At 40.2% G+C, this 13,265-nt stretch overlaps 1 protein-coding gene and 1 long non-coding RNA gene across 10 annotated transcripts in view; one reads left to right on the top strand and one right to left on the bottom strand.

Moving 5' to 3' along the window:
* LOC123571157 (gastrin-releasing peptide receptor) overlaps window positions 1-13,265 on the bottom strand; it is a 296,422-nt gene that overhangs the window by 126,730 nt on the left and 156,427 nt on the right. The window contains exons 3-4 of one of the 6 annotated variants that reach the window (XR_010584291.2): window positions 5,260-5,286; window positions 4,077-4,352 (exon numbers count right to left, since the gene is read on the bottom strand). The exons of 4 other annotated variants lie outside the window; for them this stretch is intronic. The gene's annotated coding sequence lies outside the window, so the exon portion shown is untranslated. Of the gene's footprint in view, window positions 1-4,076; window positions 5,287-13,265 lie in introns of those variants that run through there. One more of the 6 variants, XR_012429820.1, reaches the window with a different exon arrangement.
* LOC123571156 (uncharacterized) overlaps window positions 1-13,265 on the top strand; it is a 37,773-nt gene that overhangs the window by 15,203 nt on the left and 9,305 nt on the right. The gene's annotated exons all lie outside the window — the stretch shown is intronic.

Genomic DNA, 13,265 nt, shown 5'->3' with positions numbered 1-13,265 from the left:
ACATTTTCTATACAAGGTCGGTATAAGCATTATAACCATTTGATTGGTTACAGCTTGCTACATTCCTGGAAAGATTGCTTTAACATGCCGAAGGGGTGATGATCTGAGGGGGTACTTATCTCTGATTCCACAAGGCCTTTCCTAATCATTTACAGGAAAAAGCAGATGTTGCAGCTGCATGCTGTGTGACTCAGGCCACACAGCCACATTATTCTCAACGCTCAAAATAATTTAAAGTCTCAACAGCTCTAAATTTGAATCATTTAATTTCACAGTTTTTATCAGCCCAATTCACCACAAACGATAATATTCATCGTTTTGGTGCTGAGTGAAAAGTAAGCTTTAAGAGGTAGTTAACTTCAGCCGGGTGCAGTGGTTCACACCTATAATTCCAATACTTTGGGAGGCCAAGGCGGGAGGATCACTTGAGGTCAGGAGTTCGAGACCAGTCTGGCCAACATGGTGAAACTCCGTCTCAACTAAAAATACAAAAATTAGCCTGGCATGGTGGCACATGCTTGTAATCCCAGTTACTCAGGAGGCTGAGGCATGAGAATAGCTTCAACCTGGGAGGTGGAGGCTGCAGTGAGCTGAGATTGCACCACTGCACTCCAGCCTGGGCGACAGAGTGAGACTCCATCTCAAAAAAAAAGAAAGAAAGAAAAAAAGAGGTAGTTAACTTCTTTATACAGCTCTTTCTTTCCACCAAACTCCCACCATTAGCTCCTCTTAATCCTAGAGAAATGAGAGTTGCATACTATACTTTAATTCAATTCAGTATAAATTAATTTGGGTGAGGGAGGGCATCTCCATAAAGGACACAATTAAACAATTAAAGACATAGAGGCTTATGAAAGGGTATGACATTTAAATTTTAGTGCCAAGTAATACTCCATCTAGTCTAGAAGGGTAACTCAAATGTCATAGAGATGAGATTCATAGTGCCTTCAAATGAGAAGGAATCTTGAAGATTTTTAATATAAACTTCACCACCAACACTGCCATTTTTCAACGTATTACTTATTTGAACCACTAAAATTTTTTTCATGATAGGAAACATTGTAAAGACGTAGACTTTTCTAAGCTTTTATACAATTAATACACCTTACATCAAAGAACTTAGTAATACTAGAAATTCATGAGAAGAAAAACACCAGAAAAGACTGTTTAGTATTATAAGATGTGCTGAATGACAAGGAAGAGAATCGTTAATAAGACTGTACTATGCTCAGTTAGGAAAAAAAATTCACAGAGTTTAAACTTCCTTCCTCCTTTCATCTCTGGGGGAAGAAAATTTAATATATTCAGGTACATTTTGTTCCATCTGTGTGCTGTAGATTATAAACTTAAGGCTAAAGGTATTCTGTGGAGGAGAAGTTTATATATATACACACACATATATACACATATTTATGCAATTTTAAAGTAATTCAGTACATTATTTCCATATAGAATAACTAAAAGTAGAAGGGGAAGTGGAATTTAAACAAAGTAGGACTGATTGGATTTTATGCTTTTTTTTTTTTTTTTTTTTTTTGCAGGGGGGACGGGAAGTAAAATTGAATTACAGACTTTTTAAAAAGTATGTATATATATGATGGGGAACTTTTCAAACTACTAAGTCACTACTTTATTTATATTTATTTATTTATTTATTTATTGAAGATGGAGTCTTGCTCTTGTTGCCCAGGCTGGAGTGCAGTGGCACGATCTCGGCTCACTGCAACCTCTGCCTCCCAGGTTCAAGCAATTCTCCTGCCTCAGCCTCCCGAGTAGCTGGGATTACAGGCATGCGCCACCACGCCCGGCTAATTTTGTATTTTTAGTAGAGACGGGGTTTCTTCAGGTTGGTCAGGCTGGTCTTGAACTCCTGACCTCAGGTGATCTGCCCGCCTCAGTGTCCCAAAGTGCTGGGATAACAGGCCCCGCCCTAAGTCACTACTTAAACTATTCCCAAGAGTGAATTTCTCATGCTGAGCTTCAAACTTTATTTTAAATAGATACAAGAATAAAATAATGCCTTTCATAAAAGGCAAGGTGATTTATACCCGAACTTGTAAAGAAAACACAAGCAGGGGATTCTACCACCTGTTTTGGCATATATTGATTGTGACCTAGTATAAACCTCTGAGCCCTTCTCTGGGTCTTCACTTCTTCACCCATGATCGGACGTAAATGTTTATTATTATTTTTATTTTTGTATTATACTTTAAGCTCTGGGGTACATGTGCAGAACGTGCAGGTTTGTTACATAGGTATACACATGCCGTGGTGGTTTGCTGCACCCATCAACCCATCATCTACATTAGGTATTTCTGATAGGAAGTAAAATTAAAAAAAAAAAAAAATCTAAGGGCCGACATTTTCTTTAGACACTTTTATTTCATAAAATAACGACCAGGTGGCACAAAGAAATTTTTACATTTATTGAAGAATTTATGTTTAATATTATTTAAATTCTTTAATAAATGTTTTTCATTTAAGTCCATTGGGTCAATGACATGTGTGATAAATTTGTGTGTGCATGTGTATGTGTGTGTAAATAGCTAGTTCATACACCCAGTCTGAATAACTTGACATGAACCCTTGCAGTCATGTGTGATTGGCCCCTCTATTTTCCTCATTCCCACAGTCAATTATTCAGCGAGTCCTAGCAGCTCTACTTTCAGACAGATCTCATGTCTGACCTCTTCTCACTGCCTCTATTGTCAACATAATCATCCAAGTCCACCAACTCTCTCCTGACTGCCAGAGTCGCCTCATTGGTTTTCTGCTTTCTTTTCCTATAACCGTGGTCTATTTCCTGCAAAGCGAACTTAGAAAACTTTGTAAAACCAAATCAAACCATCTCACATTTCTGCTCATAATCCTCCAGTGTCTGTCCCCATCATATTCAGAATAAAATCCATACACTCCTTCCCAGAGCTGAATAGTTTTATATAAATTGTCCCTTCCCTTCTCTTTGACATTCTCTTATTCTGTTCTAACCACCCCACACTCACTCCTCTGTTCATCCTGGTCTCTGCAAGTGCCAAGCATTATGTCTTCAGAGATGCTGTCCCTGATCACCTTACCAAACACCAGTTACACATTCAATACCCGTGTCATCTTGCTTTTTAAAATAATATTTATTACCTCACCTTATATAATTGATTATTTCTCTTCTCATGGAATTTCTTTTTTTTTTTTTTTTGAGACGGAGTCTCGCTCTGTCGCCCAGGCTGGAGTGCAGTGGCCGGATCTCAGCTCACTGCAAGCTCCGCCTCCCAGGTTTACGCCATTCTCCTGCCTCAGCCTCCCAAGTAGCTGGGACTACAGGCGGTCGCCACCTCGCCCGGCTAGTTTTTTGTATTTTTTAGTAGAGATGGGGTTTCACTGTTTTAGCCAGGATGGTCTCAATATCCTGACCTCGTGATCCGCCTGTCTCGGCCTCCCAAAGTGCTGGGATTACAGGCTTGAGCCACCGCGCCCGTCCCTTCTCATGGAATTTCTAATATTACTGTATTCTATATTGTAAATTTATTAATTATGTGACACCTTAGAAGAGTTTACCTCTTTACGATATTTTCTAACATGAATAAAAGTTTAATTGCTCCGAGTAGAGTTTAAAGTAGATCATTGGTCTCCATTTATTTCTCTCTCTTTTTTTTTTCTCTTTAGAAACAGGGTCTCGTTCTGTTGCCCAGGCTGGAGTGCAGTGGTGACATCATAGCACACTGCAACCTTAAACTCCTGGAATGCAAATTCTGTGAGGACACAAACTTTGCCTGCCTTTTTCAATGCTATATCCCCAGCACATATAACAGTGTCCAGTAGAAAGAGAATGCTTAATAAATATCGGTGGAATTAATTAATAAGCAAATATGTATATACTCACACATGCACTGACCGTGAGGCAGCTGAAAACCTGAGTTCACTACCTTTGGCCATGTCCATTTACCACATTCCGTATAAACATTACCACTTTCTAGTTTTACATGATGTGAAAATGGCCTCTTGTTGTAAGACTTTTTCCTTAGTTCAGCTAAGAGCCGGGTTCTTGTCACACGGCCATGAGAGATTAGGCTCGCAGACACTTTGAAGGGTGAGAGAAAATGGAATTTATTGGACACAAACTGGAAAAAAGGGAAACAGAGACCCTCCACAAAGCCGGAGTCCTGCTAGTGTGCTTCTTGCCTCGCAGATTGAATCCCAGTTTCCACCCAGAAAGAGGAGGGGCCAGGCTCCTTCCCCTGCAAACACGCAAGCTTCTGTGGCTCCACCTGAGTGCGCGTTCTTCCCAGTGCACAGGCTGGTTGGCGTTTCTCTGGAGACCCCGTTGCACCTGGCTGTCTCACTATCATGTAAAGAAACTATTAACACAATTAATAGTTTATGTTAACACAGTGAATAGTTTAACATAGTAGTAACATAGTAGCAGGGACCCTGTTATGAGAAGTATGCACCAGGATCTATGGGAACATACATGGCAGCTACATAACTCAGACTAGTGCTGGTGTGGAAACAAGAAGAGATGGGTCATGGGATCTTCTGAGACATCCTGAAGTAGTACCTCAAGGAGCCAGGTGAGGCAAAGTGAGAAGCAAATTTCAGCACAGGAAAGAGAAAGCAAAGAAGTTGACAACCCAGTTGGCCAGCTAGTGGTGATGTCGCTCTCAAAACTGAGAATACATTCAGAAAAGTGGGTTTGAGGGGAAGGATGAGGTATTCAATTTTGATCAGTTTTTCTGCCTTTGCACAATGTACCAGTTCAATGGTGTAGCTGATCAGTGCTCTAGCCAATTACAGCTCTGGAGAATGAAATCCTCCAAAAATATTTCTTAGTTCTTCACGTGGTAGGTCCGTGAGTCATTCATCTTGTAACCTTCATGGCTTGGCACAATGCCTGCCACATAATATTATTTGTTTAATGTCTTTAATTGAATTACATTGAATCCCTAATACTGTTACTGAAATGCCAGAGGTTTGGTCTAGGTGCCGTTGCTTGCTGCACAGAAAGCCAGTCACTGAGACAATGAGTATTGCCAGGGAAGAAAGGCTGTATTCAGGTGCTGCCACCAAGGAGGTGGGAGATCAGTCTCAAATCCATCTCCCCAGCTGACTATAATTGGGGGTTTATATGGTGGAGAAGGAATGCAGCTACATAAGGGGAAAACAGGAATTAAGGAGGGGTAAGGAAGTAATTATGACAAATGAAGGGTCTGGTGTCTCATTGTCTGAATGCAGAGATCTGGTGAGTTTCAGTTTCTTGATACTTACTATCTGGAAGGCCTGAGGGTCGGTTTCCTGAGGAAGGAATTCATATAAGACAACTATAAGTTTCAAGCTTTAAGAACAGGAGGGTCAACTCCTATGTTTATTTTAAAAGGCCATAAACATAAGTTCTATGGGACAGTTCAGTATAGTTGCCCCTTGATATCCATAGGAGATTGGTTTCAGGACCCCCATGGATACCAAAATCCAAGGACACTCAAGTCCCTTATATAAAATGGCATAAGTATTTGCATATAACCTATGCACATACTCCCATATACTTTAAATTACAGAGATTTTAAGTAATCTCTTTATAATTTAATCTCTATACTAAAGAGTTTATAAGTAATCTCTAGATTATTTATAATACCTAATACAATGTAAAGGCTCTGTAAATTGCTCTGGTAGCAGAGATCCGAGCAACCCTGAGTAACTGGCAGTGAATCTGTATGAGTCCACAGCAACTTCAGCCCTTATCTCCTCAGAAGAAAGAGTTCGACTGAGGGGCGTAAAGCAGAGAAAGACTGAGGCAAGTCGCAGAGCAGAAATGGAAGTTTATTTAAAAAGCTTTAGAACAGGAAAGCAAGGAAAATTCACTTGGAAGAGAGCCAAGTAGGTTCCTTAAGGTCAAGGAGAGAAAAGAGACCCCTTTAACCTTGACCCTGGGACGTTATGGGCTCGCCTCTTTCCCATGATTCTTCCCTTAGGGTGGGCTTTCAGCGTGCACGGTGCCCTCCTTACCCTTGGGAACTGAGCATGCGCAGTGTGTTTAGGGAGTTATACGCCTGCCCATCTGAGGCTTTCTTCCTTTCTCCGGTGGCATGTGTCCCTGGAACGTCATACTTTGTCATTTTGTCTCTTAACACGCATGGCCAAGAAGATGCTTCTCCCTGGGGCTTGCATTCAATGAACACTTAATGTTAACAGGCGTGGACTATCAGGAGCTTGTCTTTTCCTGGCTGCCAAATTGTCATTTTTAGAGAGGCAAAGCAATAATTGCCAAACCATCAGCCTACATTTCTAGTGGGTGGGGGCGAGAGCCCTCTCCTGCCCCTGCTCATGCCTGTCTAGCTATAACAATACTATGTTGGATTTTTATTTGTATTATTTGTTATTGTATTATTATTTTTATTTTTATTTTTTTTAATATTTTGCTTGAATCTATGGATGGAGAGCCCACAGATACAGAAGGCCAGCTGCATATGCATGTTCATAGGCTTTTTGGTAAAGTTTTCATTAATTGTCAGTTGACGATTTAGTATCAGTTTTCTCTTCAACTCTTTATTAGAGGCCTCTAATAACATTCTGAGCTTCTCATGCTTCTACGCATTCTTTCCTCCATGTCAACAAGGGCCTTCCATATTCATAAATAGAGATTTTTATATGAATACTTATTCTCTTCTGATTCAAATATGTGCCAAGTACAAAGATCTGGCTCTAGAACAGGGATATGTAAACCTTTTTCTACAAAAGGCCATATAGTCTCTGTCAAAATTATTCAACTCTGTCATTGTAGCATAAAATCAGGCAGACAATACATAAACAAATGGGCATGGCCTTGTTCCAATAAAACTTTATTTTCGAAAACAGGGCCGGGTTGTGGTGGCTCACGCCTGTAATCCCAGCACTTTGGGAGGCCGAGGTGGGTGGATCACCTGAGGTCTGGAGTTCGAGACCACCCTGGCCAACATGGTGAAACCCCGTCTCTGCTAAAAATACAAAAATTAGCTGTCATGGTAGTACACGCCTGTAATCCCTGCTACTCGGGAAGCTAAGGCACGAGAATCGCTTGAACCTTGGAGGTGGAGGTTGCAGTGAGCCGAGATCGCGCCACTGCACTCCAGCCTGGGCAATAGAGCAAGACTCAGTCTCAAAAGAAAATAAAACAGGTGGTAGGCTGCATTCGGCCCTCAGGCCATAGTTTGGCAACCAGTGCTCTAGAGTAATGTGAATACAAATAAATATATACATACATATCAATGCAATTAACGTATGGATACATATAAATTGTAAAACGGATCTTCAGCAATTTTGAAGAAGAAAAAATATTTAGATCATCTACTTACAAGATTTGAAAGAAAACCTTTTCCAAACTGGACTACATTCATTTTTCTTTTTCTAACATACTTAACAACATCAAATTCATAGCACATCCTGTGAGAAAAGATCAGAGGAGGTCATTTCTGACCTTCCTCACTGCCAGCACTCTCTGATGTTATTGACAAGTGTTATCCTCTCAAAAGGCTGCAGCCTAAATAATTGCTTTCATCTTCGTTTTCATGAACAAAGTTAATACCTAATTAAAATGCCAACCCAATTAAAGATGAAAATCTTGTATTTATACCATTGGAAAAAAGTAACCTCTCAGACTTGAGTGAATTGTATAGTTTTTAAAGAAACCAAAATCTAATATTGTTTGCGATGTCACCCACCAACCAGGGAGAAGGGACTGAGTCACTTGGATCTGTTTCTTTCTGAGTCATAAAAAGGAGCTTAATGTTCTGGTCAGGAACCACTGAAATTTAGTATTGATTTTCCGTGCTCAATTTCTCTCCCAAGCCTTGGTCTTCCACCTGAAGATAATTTCATTACTATCAGGAAGCTTGGGCAACTCAGAATGAACAGCAGGAAACTAAGTTCTGTAAATGGCTTCAACCTCTTACCTCCATTTTGTTAGATTAGCCAGGCTAGCTTCCTTAATTAGAAGCTGATGCTTCACCCTCCTTGAGAACAATAAATATAGATAGTGGTTTGATGAATCGAAAATTACCTCTTACAGTGAATAATTAACTGAACGTCCATGGACAAATTCATGACATTTTAGGTCTTTCTTTCCAGTTTTTCAACAGCCTTCTCTCTAAGTATTTGATTTGTTGATATCTGAGGCTCTTCCCAATTATTGGCAAAAACAAATTGGCTCAATGACAATTCAATCCTCTGTTTTTTTGTGTGTGCAGTAGAAACTCTTGAACAAACATGCTCTTGATCACATCTCTCCTATAAGAAGGTTGGAATTAGATTGGAAATTGTAGGGATGGTCCCAGCAGGACGGTAGATTTTAGGAAAGCATTAGCAAAAACTCAGACAGGAAAACCATATTTGCTCACTTTTCTCTGGGTTTTCAATGTGACTATTTTTTATTTTTGGTAGTAGTAAGTGTGAATTCCCTGGTCATTAGGCAAACTCATATTCAAATAAGAAATACAAAATTGAAAAGTTTATAATTAGTGATAATTTTAAAGATATATTCCTGATACTTTAAAAAATATGCAGTGTCAGTGAATGTTAACTATGTGAATACTAAGCAGCAAATGATTCTCATACACTGTCGGGAGTGAATATTGATACAACTTTTTTGAGGAGTATTTGGACAATATAAATCAAGAGTGTTAAGATTATACTGCTCTTTTGATCTGGTAACTAACTCACTTCTTGAAATTTATACTACATGGGCCAGGTGTGGTGGCTCACACCAGTAATCCCAACATTTTGGGAGGCCAACGTGGGAGGATCACTTGAGTCCAGGTGTTCGACACCAGCCTGGCCAATATCGTGAGACCCCGTCTCTACAAAAATAGAAAAACTTAGCTGGGCATGGTGGCACATACCTGTAGTCCCAGCTACTGGGGAGGCTGAGGTGGGAAGATCGCTTGAACCCAGGAGTTCGAGGTTTCAGTGAGCTGCGATCATACCACTGCACTCTAGTGTGGGTGACAGAGTGAGACCCTATGAAACCCTAACTCAAAAACAAACAAATGAAAAGAAAAAAAAAAAAAAGCAAAGGGATTTATTTGGCCCTAAATGTCAGTAGTGCTAAGGTTGAGACAGCCTGCTTATGCTGGGTCCAGAGCTATTGCCTAAAAGCATCTCTGAGATACAGAATCACCCAAAAACTGAAGTTTTCTGCTCACTTGTTCATGAAGAAACAAAATCCATTCAGCCTCCTGGATTCTCACTACATTTCTACAAACGTTCTTAAATGGAGTGGGGTGACCATCTTCCCCTCCTCCCTCAGCACTGTGGAGTTTATACACACTAATGTCATAATATCCATCTACATGGAAGCCTGGTGCAGACATGCAGCATCAGTCATAGAATCCCATAGAAGCTCATCAGTGCCTCCAGCTGAATCTCCCTCTTTGTTCTGATTTAAATAAAGTCTTTCTTTAAGAGCTCTTCTCAACGCAATCCGATGAAATGCTACAAAGTATACCAAATCCAATTACTTTCTGCATTCTTGCCTAGTATTTGGAAAAACCAATCCTCCCTAAGCCACTAAACTCATTCAAAAAGCATGCCAAGGTGACCACATTAAAGGAAGTGGAATTTTAATGAAAGTCTTGACACCCACAAAGTACTAATGAGAGGGCAGGATTGGCCTTTCAGTCAAGAGTCTCAAGTGTGCCCAGAATATTAACAGACATTCTCTATTTTGAGGCAAATGGCTCTCTCACAATGACAGAGACGGTCTGCTAATGCATGATTCAGATGCTTTGTCACAGAATGAATCAGCGGGACGGTTAATAAGTACCACAGTAGTATACAATACGAGCATAACTGGTTTTCAGTATGTCCTCTATTTTTTTCTGGCTCAGTGCACTGTGGTGATGTTTTCTACCTCTCACCAAGACAAGTTCATTAGCCTGGATGGGCAGATAGCATCAGGGATGCTATGGAAGCCACAGGTGAAAAGTGGAGGAGGGAGTCTCAAACAGATGGTGCTCTCTCCCTGTGCAGTCCAACTGTCTTACCCAAGACATGGCCGGTAATGCTGAAGACAAGTACATTCATTTCCTATCATGCATAACAAATGAAAAACAAACTTAGTGGCTTAGAACAATGTACATTTATTAACTCACCATTTTCTGGGGCTTTAGAGGGGTCCTCTGCAATCAAGGCAGGAGCAGTGGTCTCATCATAGGACTCAAGGACTTCTTCCAAGCTCATTCAGGTTGTTGGCAGAGTTTAAGTTCCTTGCGGTTGGAGAACTGAGGCTGTCAACCTAGAGACCACCCATTCCATAGGTTGTTTACAGTACGGTTGTTTGCCTCTTCAAAATCATCAGAAGAGACATCCTGCTTCAGGTCTCTTCTTCCAGAAGGTCTGGACCCTTTTTTAAAGGGCTCCTCTGGGTAGGTCAAACCCACCCAGGATAATCTCCCTTTTGATTAGCTCAAAGACAACTGCTAAGGGACCTTCATTACATCTGCAAAATCCCTTCATGTTTGCCATACTTTATTGTCTAGAAGCAAATCCCAGATTCTACCCCCACTCAAGGGGAAAGAACTACACCACAGTGTGGATACCAGGGGATGAAAATCATGGGCGTCATCTTAGAATTCTGCCTCCCACAACAGCATTGTGAATGTTGAAGTTGATAGCACTGACTGGGAGAGAGTAAAATATACTGGATGTCAGAGTCCATTTCCTATCCAATAAGGCGACAGCTTGGAATAAGTCAAAACTAGCAAAGAGAAACTTGAGGCCCATGCTAAGCTTTTAACATGGAAGACCTGGTTAAAAAGCAGTTTCTGGAAAAAAGACTTGGGGGTCTTAATTATTTATAAGCACATAAGAAATGTTTGTATAGTGTGACATTTTTAGGAAAAAAATAATTGCTCATAATTGCAATTATTGTGTAATACTAAATACATTAATATTCAGATTAAGAAAGAAAGCATAAAAGTGGGCTTGGTACTGCATATGCCAAACCACATCTGGAAAATTTTTTGACAGTTCTGGGCTTGACATTTTAAGCTGAACATTGCTCAAATGAAAGCTTGAGATCAAATCATATGAAAAATGTTTGAAGGAACTATGGATGTTTACAGAAGAAACTGAAGAGGAAACAGGATTGCAGCCATGTAAGAGCTGAGGAAGCAGAAATAAGACTAATAGATGAGAGTTACAAGGAAACGTATTTCCCCTCAGTATAAGAAATATAGTTCTATTGTTTAGTCATCCACATAGGAAATGACTCATGGGGAAGGGAACTCATATTCAAGACTAATCCCATCCATGATGCTCTTGACTCCTTTCCCACCTCCATTTATTATGCCCTTTCTCACCTTTATCTTCACCCAACCTCATTTTCTAGTTGGCAGTCATGCATAATTTTCTCCCATTATGTACATAAAACAAAATTCCTCAACCTCATATTCCACCAAGCTACTGGCTCTTTCTCTCATCCTCTTTGGAGACTGACTTCTTGAAAGAGTGGTGTGCACTTGTTATATGCCTCCATAGCCTTCACCCTCCTATCAGTCCACCCAGTCTGGCTTCTGCTCCCACCAAGTCACACAAACTGGTCTTTGTAAAGTCACTGTGGATAAGTTCAGTGATGCTCTTTGCAGTTTCTCTTACATGACACTGTTGACTAGACTGTCCTTTTTGAAATCGTGTCTCCTTGGTTTCTCTGATATCACATTCTCTTGAACCCTCTCTGAGTCCTCTGGCTACTCTTTAAGCCTCCTTTGTGATCCCTCTTTTATATGATGTACACTAATGCTCCACCAGCCTCTGTCTTGGGTCTACTCTATTCTCATTCTACATGGTATCTTTTCTACATGGTATCCTTTTAGTGACTCCCATTGCTCTAACTGCCATTTGTACACTGTGGGACCATACTTCTAGTATAGATCTTTGTCTTCTGAAATTCACGTCTCTTTCACCAAAGACCAACTGGACAGCTTCACTGGAAAACTCCCAAGTAACCTGAAACTCAATGAAGCCAAACCCTGATTTATAATCCCCCACTTTGGCCCACTTCCTATACCCTCCTACTTAGTTTCCCCATGTCAGAGAATTGTTGGGAGGATGTAATTATGGTCCCCACCCTTATTCTTACCAGTTCTTGTTAGTCCATTAGTCTGCAAGTCCTGAAGATATTCCCTTCAGAGCCATCTAATTTTCTCTATTAGATACCACCTTGATTCAAGCCATCATCTTCTGCCTCGATTAATGTAATAGATTTGATTCTAACTGGTACCCTCTTGCGTCTCTCCAAAATTCTCTCTATGTTACAGCCAGAGTGTCTTTTCAAAACTTAAAGAAAAAAAAAAAAGACTGTATTCCTATCCTCATTCCTCTATCATTTATGTATGTCCAGCCTCCTTAACTTGGCATTCAAGGTCTTTTATGATCTGTTCTCTCCACGCCTCTACAGCCTTATCTCTTGTCATCCCCACATCCCCATTTCCCCATGTTCTGGCCTCCTGCTATATTATACCATTAATGGATCCCTGTGGCAGCAATTAGTCATCCCTCAAAATCCATTCATTCTCCCCCACTTTATAGACACATGTCACCCAAAGAGAACCTGGGTTCCTAAATGACCAATAGGAAGGACACTTATTTAATCACCTGATGAGACCATGATGTGATAAAGAAATAAGCATTTTATTGTCTTCAGTCTCTCAGATTTGGGAATTGTTTGTTACAGGAGTCAGCCTACATTACTAACATAACTATTCACTTCAGAAATATTAGGTGAAAGAGAAATACATTTCTACAGTCTTTATATCACTGTATTTGAGGTCTCTGTTACAGCAACTTTACACTAACTAATATGCCCTCTAGGACAAAACTGAATACCCTGTGTACTCACCCTGTCTCAGAACTTACTGCACTGAAATTGTCTCTTTGTCTATACTTCCCCATTAGCTACTGGATAGCAAAGGCTGTGCCTCTACGTAATTGTACCCACAATACCCAGCATCCCTATCTCCGTCATTAGCATCATTATCAACTTCTATATCATTTATTGAATTATTATCTTGTACCAGGGACTGTTCTAGTACTTTATATAGGTTTATTCATTTATTCCTTAAAGCAACTCTATGAGACTAAGTCTTATATACCCATTTTATAGAGTGGGAAACTGTGGCCCAGAGAGTTTAAGAACCCTCTCCACATCCACATATTTAGGAAGTGAAAACCAAGATATGGGCCTGCAAGCTTAAACAGTACAGTACAGTACATGTTGTAGGAGCTGAATAAGTCTTGCTTGAATT

Source organism: Macaca fascicularis, chromosome X (assembly GCF_037993035.2).
Source record: "Macaca fascicularis isolate 582-1 chromosome X, T2T-MFA8v1.1".
Classification (NCBI taxonomy): domain Eukaryota; kingdom Metazoa; phylum Chordata; class Mammalia; order Primates; family Cercopithecidae; genus Macaca; species Macaca fascicularis.
This window is presented reverse-complemented; position numbering and strand designations above follow the sequence as displayed.